Here is an 11,132-nt window from a genome sequence, read left to right on the forward strand (position 1 = left end):
CAATGAAAACATCAGCTAACCAGCACTTTTATTAATTATTTTCCAGTTAATCTAATGAAACTACGTAAGATTTAACACATTGAATCTCTGAGGGAGATGATTTAACAAAAAATTAAAAAAAATACTGTAGACCAGTGTTACTGCACTTTCTTTCAGGGGTGTAGTGAAGTGCCATCTTAACTAACCCCAGCTGGTCGAGGTGGATGCTGCGCACCAGGGGCCCGTCTTTTCCAGGGTTATTTTCACCTGTAAAAGACATTTTCCCTCCCCACTGTTGCCGACGTCTTGCTCCTGGAGGATTTGTGTTGGTTTTTTTTTTTTTTTTTCTGTTTTGGATTTTTTAGGCCTTGACCTGAACTTATAAATAAACATATATATATATATATATATATATATATATAATATATATATATATATATATATATATATATATATGTATATATATACACACACAAATATATTATGATGGGGGCTAAATAAATAAAACTGAAACTGAATTGAAATGGCAGTGGATAGCACTGTCACCTCACAGCAAGAAGGTCCTGGGTTCGATTCCAACCGGGGACCTTTCTGTGTAGAGTTTGCATGGTTTCTCTTTGGGTACTCCGGCTTCCTCCCACCATCCAAAGACATGCACTGATAGGTTAATTGGTTAATCTAAAATTGCCCATAGGTGTGAATATGAGAGTGATTGTTTGTCTCTATATGTTCAGCCCTGTGATGAACTGGTGACTCGTCCAGGGTGTACTCCACCTTCACCCATAGGTAGCTGGGACTGACTCCAGCACCCACCGTGACCCTAGTGAGGATAAAGCAGGTTCAGAAGATGAATGAATGAATGAATTTAACTGAATTTGGCCAAAACATACCAAGCTTTTTTTTCTCATTGTTTCAATGAAAAAAAAAATAAAAAAAATCATCATCATCACTATCCTCTGATACAAAAGATAACTCTCCGAATTTTTTTTTTCCACATACATTTCATAGAATGAAAAATTATCTTTAGGAGCTTCAGATTATGACCTTTACAGTGGTGGAAGTCTCTGGAAAACTTAATTATAATTTATCATGTACCAAATCACACTAAAATACATTCAGTTAAACTTTAAATATCACTTTAATTGTCATTATAGGGAACGTCACCCTCTGCCTGATCATACGTATTTGTCTTATCAAAGTAAAAGACACATAAACACTACATCATGTATTCTGTCCTACCACTTTTTAATAAATTCAAGTAATATAATTTCTGCAAGATAACAATAGAATACAATAAATCAGGGATTTCCAAATAGTTTTTCAGCTCAAGGCTTAAAAATAATCAGCCAAATAAAAAATGTTGTTCCCCAGAATTTGGGAAAAGCAGCAATAGGAGGACATTACTTCTTATGTAAACACATAAAGGAAACTTTACCAAAGTAAAAAAAAACAAAAAACTGTTTGATGAGTGCATTCAAAAGCTATGACCTGAAGTTAAAGCACCTCACAATTTCCATCTGCAGGATTTCAGATTTTAATGTTATTTTAATGTAAAAATTTTATCATGACCTGTTGCTTTACGGTTATTTTCATAAAACTTTAGGTGTGCACCTGACAGACACATTCCTCTGAACCTCGTCAGTTCATTTGTGGTTGTTTACTATATTTGTATTCTATTTACATAAAACTAGAGATACCACTATGTGCATTCATGCATATAGAGGGTCACAACAACATCTCATTTATGTAATGGCTCCACATTTATTGCACCGTGACATGAGTGACAGGTGGAAATGACATCACGAACATTTAAATTGCTGTCCTTCTATGTTCAGAGTAATACATCTCAAGTGATGCATATTCCACTAACAACGAGCCGTTTCCACCCTCATCTACTACATCTTTACTCCTTTATCAAAAACACTCATTTTGGTCCACCTCTCCCTCTCTGTAGCTATTTCATTTTACCGTCCCCTACAACCTCAGTGTCATGGTGTTACCCAATTGGCATAATTGAGCCGGGTCACATGATAAAGAGACCTATAACAATCAATACAGGTGAAATAAAAAACATCTACTGGTTATTAGTTTTGTCCTTTTCCAACGTCAATCAAACCCCCTGCCTTAAACACAGACACACCACTTCACAGACCAAGTGTTTATTTGACAAAAAAAAAAAAGCTTTGGCGACTCAGAGAGAGAAGTAAAGAGACAAGAGGAGGTGAAGGCAGAAGAAGAGGAGGCGGCTCAGCAGTATCAGAGCTGAGATAGATGAGATGTGACAGGCTGCCACTCTGCTCAACACCTCCTCATCAGCATGACACAGCTGTCACAGCCCTATTTCAGGAAAATTAAACAGCCTTACGGTAAACTGGCCTGCCTGTGGGGGGAGGGGCTGCAGGAGGCGGAGGCACCAACTATGTGTGTGTGTGTGTGTGTGTGTGAAAATGAATAGGGTTGTAGTATGCAGATGGGATTTGTGCTTCTCCTCCCCCAGTCGGCTCCCCCTCCTCCAGCACCATCCTCTCCTTTTGACATGGTAATGGCTCCAAATTGATGAAGACACTTCACTCATTCAGTGACAACTCTCCTGGCAAGTGACATAAACACTTCCTCTACGCCTCCTCATCGTAACTCACCAGGCCCCTCCCTTCTGCCTGCACGCCACTGGCTGGGCGGGGACTTGTTTAATCAGTTAATTAGCTCTTCTTTGGCCACGGTTAATGACTGTGCCACCTCTGGATTATCTTGTCATCCCATCCTCTTAATCAGTGCTGATGAACTGCTCATCAAACTATTAGCCTCTTTTTGCCTTTGCCGCTCGTAGCAAAGGTTAAAGTCCTGCTGTTAAAACTAATCTGTTGGGTCACATTTCTCTCTTTAATTGGGAAACACGAGTAAGTTCAGCAGCTCTTCTAGTGCAAGAGAAAAGAAGGCAGTAAAACAAATGTGTGAGAATAATTCGAACATTCAAGAAACTTTATTTAATGATTAAAAAAAAAATCTTCCTTCTATATTACTGCCAAAATGTTTGAGATTTGATGTCTTATTTATTTGAAGGTATTTCTAATTTTGAGAGTCAAAAGTGTAGAAAACCTTGAGGATGTTTATAGCATGCACTGGAACTTTGAACCAATTATGCACCTAAACCATAAGTTAGAGTTAGAAGAACAACAGAACTTCCAGCAAAATGTGTGGTGAATATATGTATAAATGTTTTCTACTAAACATGTGTAGTGAGTATTAATCTGCAAAACTGCAACAGTATCATCTGACATTATGACAATATCAACCTTGTCAAAATCTCAAAATAACAGTATATTGCAAAAAGACACATTATTTTATGAGAAATGTAATGACAGGCACAAGACTGGAAAAGGTTTAGCCTGCATCATGGTATTTTTCATTAAAACAATACAATATTCACATTTGGAAAGCAATGAATATGTATGTTTTGTTGCTTGAAAATGCATTTTTGGCATAAATTTAGTTATTTAATGCTTAAAGGCCTAATCGTTTTTGTGGCCACTCCTATACTATTTCTTTTCTCACTGTTTAACCTCCATTCCTAAGTGATTTAACACCATTTATGAAAATCTTCTGCATTTTCTAATTTTTGGTGAAAAGCAGGTATTTTCCTAAATTTAATTTAGTGATGTTGTAGATGATCCTAAAAGTAAAGTTAAGGGTTATTACATAACAACAGAGAAAATGGAAGCAAAATTGACTTTTTCAGCAAAATATAACATTAACTGAACATTAAAACAAACATCTCCAATCACTGTCATCTATCAAACTACATGGTTTTTACGGGTGAATCAATGTTGCTCGAAATGACAGTGTCTCCACATTCACTCCGGAGCCTTTGAACATATAAATGTGTCATATGTGATGACAATGAAAAGCTGAAAAACTGCATTTTACCTGAATTATTACAAGTTATTGATAGGATTAAAGAGGTCATATTTTGCTAAACCCACTTGTATTAGTCTTTGGTACATTTATTTGTGTATTTGGACCCTAACAGTACAGAAAGTTTGAATTTGAACCCTCCAGGTGCTGCAAGGCTATGTTTATATTTATTTTCGCAAAATGACATAAAGAAAAAGAATTAATGACCTTCTTGTGGTTCAGACACATTCTATGAATGAAATCACCTGGTATTACAAAAATGTCTTCATTAAAATTCTACAACCTGTTTTACTTCCTGCTTAATTTGTTACGTCTATAACTAGTTACGTCCCAACATTTGCACATATAAGGTCAAGACTTCTGACGAACATTTCTCTGAATACGCCATAATTGTTTGTCAGCAGCAGCGGTTGTAGTCCATACTGAAAATATGTCCAAACTTCAAGCTGATTAACTAAAATGTTCAGGTGTTGGTTGAACAGGACAGAGCAGCACAGTCAACAACCTGAAGGGGGTGGGGCATGAAGTGGCTTATTTACATTTAAAGGGCCAGCGCTTAAAACAACCTTTCTGGTGTCATTACTCAGAAATAGGGTTGAAGATGGACCTGTGGAGTTGAATTAATGAAGAATTCAGATCCAAGCAAAGCATTTACAGTTTATGTAGACCACAGGGAAATGTTTTAAAATGCATAATTCCATTTAAAAAAGCAAAATAGTTCTAAAGTTATTACACACTTTAGATCAGAGGATGCTTTTGGTGGCTGATGCTGTCTTATGTTTTTGAGAGTGAAATAAATGGGAGCGTGGATTATGATGCGTTTACTTTTCTTTGCCGAAACTAATAAACATTACAGTCTTTTCAACAAACACTCTTAATGGTAGGATGGTCGGAAAACAAATGCAGTCATCTACAGTATTTACACTGGTTTAGATTTGGTAAAAACTGGTCCTGGTGCACCTTTCTTGCTGGTTCAGCATCGTCTTGCATTTACACTGTCGGTGAAAGAGAAGTGATGCCTTTAAAAGAATTCATAACATCCAACCTGTGCTGACCTTATACAGCAAATAAAAACTATCGATCCTCCCTCCCCAACTCCCACTTTAAAAGACTTATTGTGGAGCTCCATTTCATCTAATCACTTGGCAAAAGAGTACAGGGTCTAAATAAAGAAAGAATAAATAAAAAAGTCTCCGGGCCAACGTGTTGCTCTCACCTTTGCAGATGAAATTACCCGAAAAGCTGTTACAAATCAATATAATCAATGCAATCAGCTAACTGACACAGGCAATCTCCTGCCAGTAAGTAAAATACCCCCGGTGGAGATCTTTCAATCTCTAGTGCCATAATTGCCCCCAAGGGTGACGTTAGGGTGTAGCATTTTGTACACTTAATTAAATTAGCGAGCTCTGTGGACAGGGTGGGTTGCAGATCTCACAGAGAACGGATAGGTCTGGCCCGGTGCCAGTAATTAAGGCAATACCTTTCCTGATTACGCCAATCCCCCTTAATGAACTCATTATGCATTTTAACCCAAACACTCCCAAGAATTAATGAGCACAAAGAAAGCTCCGGGATGAAAAGAACTCCCCGATCACGAACACAAGTCATAACTCATCTAGTCAAAGGGGTAGACGTAATGTCCATATTTCTCCGTCTTTCAACTGCAGCCAAAGCTAATTTGGACTTGAGTGACAGCAAAAGTTCTAGGTCTGCACACATAAAGCTTTAAGGAAATAGGATTCATCGTCTGGCGGGTAACTGTAGAAACTTTACTGGCCATCTTTACAAGGTCTAACTGAGATCACATCTGATTTCACCCTGTCTGAAAAGTTTTCCTGTGGCTATGGTACGCACGTACATGCTCCCAGCCGCATAGAATCCAAACATATGTGTAATGATTTAAAGAGACCTAGGAGCAGTGCAAGGTGGGAGCCGCTCTGTGCTGACCCATAATGCTTTGCTAATTAAATAATTCACTAATTGATTCATCGCCAAATCAATAAAGCTTCCAGATGGTTTATGATGTGAGAGCTAAAGTGTGTTTGTATTTGAGGACTGGGACTGGCTGTGTGGGGGGGTGGGATGGGGTGGTTGGGTTACAAATGAAGTACATACGCAGTTACCAAAGCGCCTGTGTGCATCCTTAACTGAATGACAAGCAAAAGCACAAGATATTGGTGCTAAAATACCGGCGAACATTTGAGTTGACCTTGCGCTTGTATTGTATGACATCATTTCAGACCCTCACAGGGAGATGATAGTGAATATAAAAGGTGGGGGCAGAGTGTGAGTGTGTGTATGTGTGGGCACATGTTGAACCCATAAACACAGCCCCCCTCCATCTTGATCCGGATCCCAGGGGAGTCTGGGGTTTGTAGGTGGGCCTGAAGGAGGAAATCAGCTGAGATATATCATTAATTCTAGTGTAATGAATCCTTGGGGTGTTTGTGTGTAAAGGGGCATCTTCACTGTAAATATGCGGTGTGTTATGTGTACTTTACGACTGGTCTTGTAAGATAGGAATTACCTTTGAAAGTAATTGGGACAGCGGTGGACACTAACATCTCTGATCTGAGTGGATGCAAAGGTTGTAAATCCAGCTAGATGAATACATATGTTGCAAATGTGTTTACATAAATATACACAAGAATAAAGGCGTAAAGAATGGAAACCACAGCTCAATACTAACAGATCAGATCAAGGTTGTACTTGTCTCCCATGGGACGGTGTTCAGCCACGACTGAGACGAGATAATTAAAAAGGACAAAGGCATTTACCAAAAAAAAAAAACACAAGACTGTCAATAATTCATTTACCCCAAAACAAGCCAAAAAGCCTATCATAATTTATTTGAGCCGTAAGTGACATCATCAGTGTCTGTTTTGTCTAAAACCCAAAGACACATGACTATCATATAAGATAAACTGGAGAAAACGTTCACAGTTTTGAGGCTACAACCAACCCACAAAGATGTGACAGTTTTAACAAGCCTTTAAAATACCATACCATACCATACCAACTTTATTTATAAAGCACTTTAAGAACTTTACAGCTGGCCAAAGTGCCGTACACCAAACATAAAACAAGGGATTAAATAAGTAAATAAAACTAGTGATAACACAGGGTGTTAAGCGGGCTAAGAGCAACAAAATACAACCAACATACAAACAAGACAAATTAAAAAATGTGAAAAAAGATAAAATCAGCTAAAAAAAAAAAAAAAAAAAGCGGTTCAATAAAATAAAAAAAAAATAAAAAGAAAAAAAGATTCAATACTTCACAGCGATAGCAGACGAAACACTAAAAACATATTTTCATGGTTTTGCAAGGAATGAACGTAACTGAAGTGGATCTTGGTCTTGTCTGAGAATCAGTTATGTCATCAAATCACCACATCGCTTCAAATCAATAAGTATGATGATCACTTCTTGCACTCAAGCCTTAAACAGCTGTTTGATGAGTTACAACATGAGTTACATGAATCCTCAACTAGACATTCCCAGAATCTGAGATATGCCACTAGCATAGCAGTCTTTCTGAACCTGCTCTCTGGGCCATAACTGTTGACTGATTTATGTCATTTACCACAAAAGTAGAAGATCTGAAACATGGTGTAGAGTCATATTCAAGTGCATGACCACCGGGTGTGTTCATCTGAGTACACTGGAAGGCCTGCACCCTGATATCTATTAGGGCCTTCAGGCAAGAAAGGGAAAACCCTGTGAAATCTATGAAAAACACCAATTTCTAAGGTGGGTTTAGCAGAACCCTTAGATACTCTTTTCCATAAATGGGTCAAAAATGACCCGTGTTAAAGTCAGTGTGTTTTTATGGCACATTTGTCAAGTTAAAAATAATCATTTGTGTCATATTTTGCTCCACAAAAGAAGGATTTCATGTTTGAATTTTTTTATTCATTTATTTTTTACGTGATTTAAAAAAAATGTTTTTAAAAATATTTGAAAATTTGAAAAGTATATACAGTATATAGTTTATAATATATAGTACATAACAGCAATAGAACAATGTCAACATCTATTTTGTGAGTGAGTGATATGAAATTCCATTGAAAATGAATGCAGGTCATTTTTGACCCACCTGTGGTAGGTTGGGGTAGTAATACAGAAACTACAATTACATAAAATCTATTAAAGGTAAATTAAACATCTAGAGGGGCAACACAGTGGTTAGCACTCGTGCCTCACTGCAAGAAGGTCCTGGGTTCGATTCCAACACCGGTCGACAGGGGGTGGGACCTTTCTGTGTGGAGTTTGCATGTTCTCCCTGTGTCTGCGTGGGTTCTCTCCAGGTACTCCGGCTTCCTCCCACCACCCAAACACAAGCACTGATAGGTTAATTGGTTCATCTAAATTGCCCATAGGTGTGAATGTGAGAGTGATTGTTTGTCTCTATATGTTCAGCCCTGCGATGAACTGGTGACTTGTCCAGGGTGTACCCCGCCTTCGCCCCTATGTAGCTGGGATAGGCTCCAAGCGACCCCCGTGACCCGAGTGAGGATAAAGTGGGTTCAGAAAATGAATGAATGAATAAACATTTAGAATTTTTTTCTTAATGGTATAATGTCAGTCATATGTTTTTGATTAATACCTGGAATATGAAATAACTTTTCAATACAAAGATATTGAAAAAAAAAACATCCTCACCGTATCATTTTTGACCCACTTATGCATATAAGAGTTGAGATAAAGGACCGGAGGGTTTATACACAGACATGGATCCAATACTTAAGGAGCAAGTTTAGATTTACATCCAACCAACCTGGGGCCAAACACTATGTCGGTATTTGAGGAGGGTAAATTTAAATAATAGAAAAATATGCTGAGACTGGTTCTTCTGGTCTGTTACCTCCCAACAGATGAAAGGACGCTGAACTCAAAACATTTAAGGCATGTCTCCACGGAAGTATCTGATCTGGATCATGCGACTCAACATTCCTGGGTCCATCCATGCTAGGAAGAGACGCAGACAGCACATCCAAATCTGAGCTGGTAAGGCTGGGACAGTTTTCAACAGTATTCACCTTCTAGACCCACAACCAGCATGGAGAAACAAAACCTCCAGTGCTGATTGACAGGTGACGATGGAGGTTGACTCTGAACTTACTTAATGCATTAAACTTCCCCCGGAGCTGATGGTCATGCAAAATCAGATGAAACTAGAAGCACTTGGAGAGCGCAGACCTGCGCCAAGACAGATCAGTGCCCCGGGTTTGGATGAAAATTTCAGGAAATGTTGATACTGGCACAAGGAACAAATGATTAAATTTTGGTGGTGATTGGGGGTGAGGTGGGTGGGGCCACTGATCTGCCTTGACGGAGGTCTGCGCTCTCTTTTCTAGAAAAGCACTTGTAGAGCGCAGACCTCCACCAAGGCAGATCAGTGGCCCCCCTGACCCCTGATCACCACCAAAATTTAATCATTTGTTCCTTGTGCCAGTATCAACATTTCCTGAAATTTTCATCCAAATCCGTCCATAACTTTTTGAGTTATCTTGCACACAGACAAACCAACGCCAACAAAAACAGCCTCTTTTGGCAGAGGTAATTAGTGATTTGCCTGTATCCAATTATGTCCCACTCAGTATATGTTCCAGAAATAAAGGATAAAAATCAGTGGTGTGGAACAATTGTTTGGGTTCTGCTCTCAGAGGTCCCAACAGTGACACACACACACATACACGTTTTCCTGAGTTAAACTGCCATGTGTTTTACATCTCTATATGCTTTGGTTAACTAGATCAGTGCTGTTCTGTCCACCCATCCAACCCCTCTGACAGCTCTATATCCACTCAAATTTTGTGACACAATTACCATCTCTGTCTGTTCACAATAATTTTGAAGAGCACATTGGAAATCTCATTGAAAAAAACATCAGTGCTTGAATCGGCAAATATTGTTTCAAAATTTTAACTGTTGGATACCAGAGATTTCTACCTCAAGCAACACTTTCTCAGTATTTAAATGCACAGATGAGTCAGGTTCATATATTGCTCAATGCAAAAAAAAAGATCATGCACTGAAGATTTAATTCACACTGATCTGAATGCATTCTTTAACAGGTGGTGTCAGGCACAACAAACCTCACCCCTCACACATATTTAGCTAATTATAAGTAAATGGGAATATATATATATTTTTTAATCACAAAAAATTTTAACTTTGACCTACGTTTCCCAAAATGTAATGACATCTCTTCTGGGTCACTGGCAATCTATAAACCCAATCTGGTATGAAATCAACCAATAGTTTTGCTGCTAAGGTGTAAACAAACAAAAAACCAACCAGAACAAAAAACAATACCCCTTGCCTCCCCTTCGGTGGGCGGGATAAAAATCGTTCAACTACTTACATTTTACGCTTGTTTTTTTTTTTTTTAAACTTAAAAATACAAAAAGCCAAAAGAAAATGTACGAGTTGGTCATTACCATCACAGTCATGATTTAACTCTTTGCTAGTTAGATAACACCGGGTTACAAAAACATGTTTTTTGCAAGTTGTCTAGGTTTTTTCAACTGAATTAGGACCATTTTGCACCGCTAAATCCAAAAATGACATCTGTTTTTCTCAATCAGGTCAGGTTTTTTTGCTAATTTGATTTTGAAAAATTTGATCTTCTCACAAAATATAATAATTAATTCCAAAATAAGATTGGTAAGCACACTTTATGAAACTTGTGACTTGATTCCTGTTAGGTACAATGGTGTATTCACCGCAGATGTAGCAGAATACGTCAGGCTTATTTTTACAAGATCTTCTAGTCGAAGCCATTTCATTCACCTGTAATATTAAAAAAACCATTAATCATAAATTGGCAAAAGTAAAATCTTCAGAACTCGTTTATTGCAAGAAATATGAAAGAACTTTGTATCATATGATGTGAAAATGCCCATAAATGTAAGCAAAAATGTTAAGAAGCCAATATGTAGCATAGTTCAGAAAGTTGACCTGATTGAGCAAAATGAATGTGGTTTTTGGATTCAGCACACCAAAATTATCCTAAATCAGCTCAAAAAACTTAAACAATAAATTTGTTGTTGACCAGTGTAATGTTTTTGTACAATGAATGAATCTGATCTATAGCTTTTGTCTGCAGCACCAAACTGATGATCTGGATCATATGGTGCCTTTTCAAACTCCATTGTTTGTCAAAACCTGTTTAACGTTTGCTTCTGCTGATCTTCATTGACACCCTAACATTGCACTGTTTCTACTTTCATT

This window comes from Sphaeramia orbicularis, chromosome 3 (genome assembly GCF_902148855.1).
Source record: "Sphaeramia orbicularis chromosome 3, fSphaOr1.1, whole genome shotgun sequence".
Classification (NCBI taxonomy): domain Eukaryota; kingdom Metazoa; phylum Chordata; class Actinopteri; order Kurtiformes; family Apogonidae; genus Sphaeramia; species Sphaeramia orbicularis.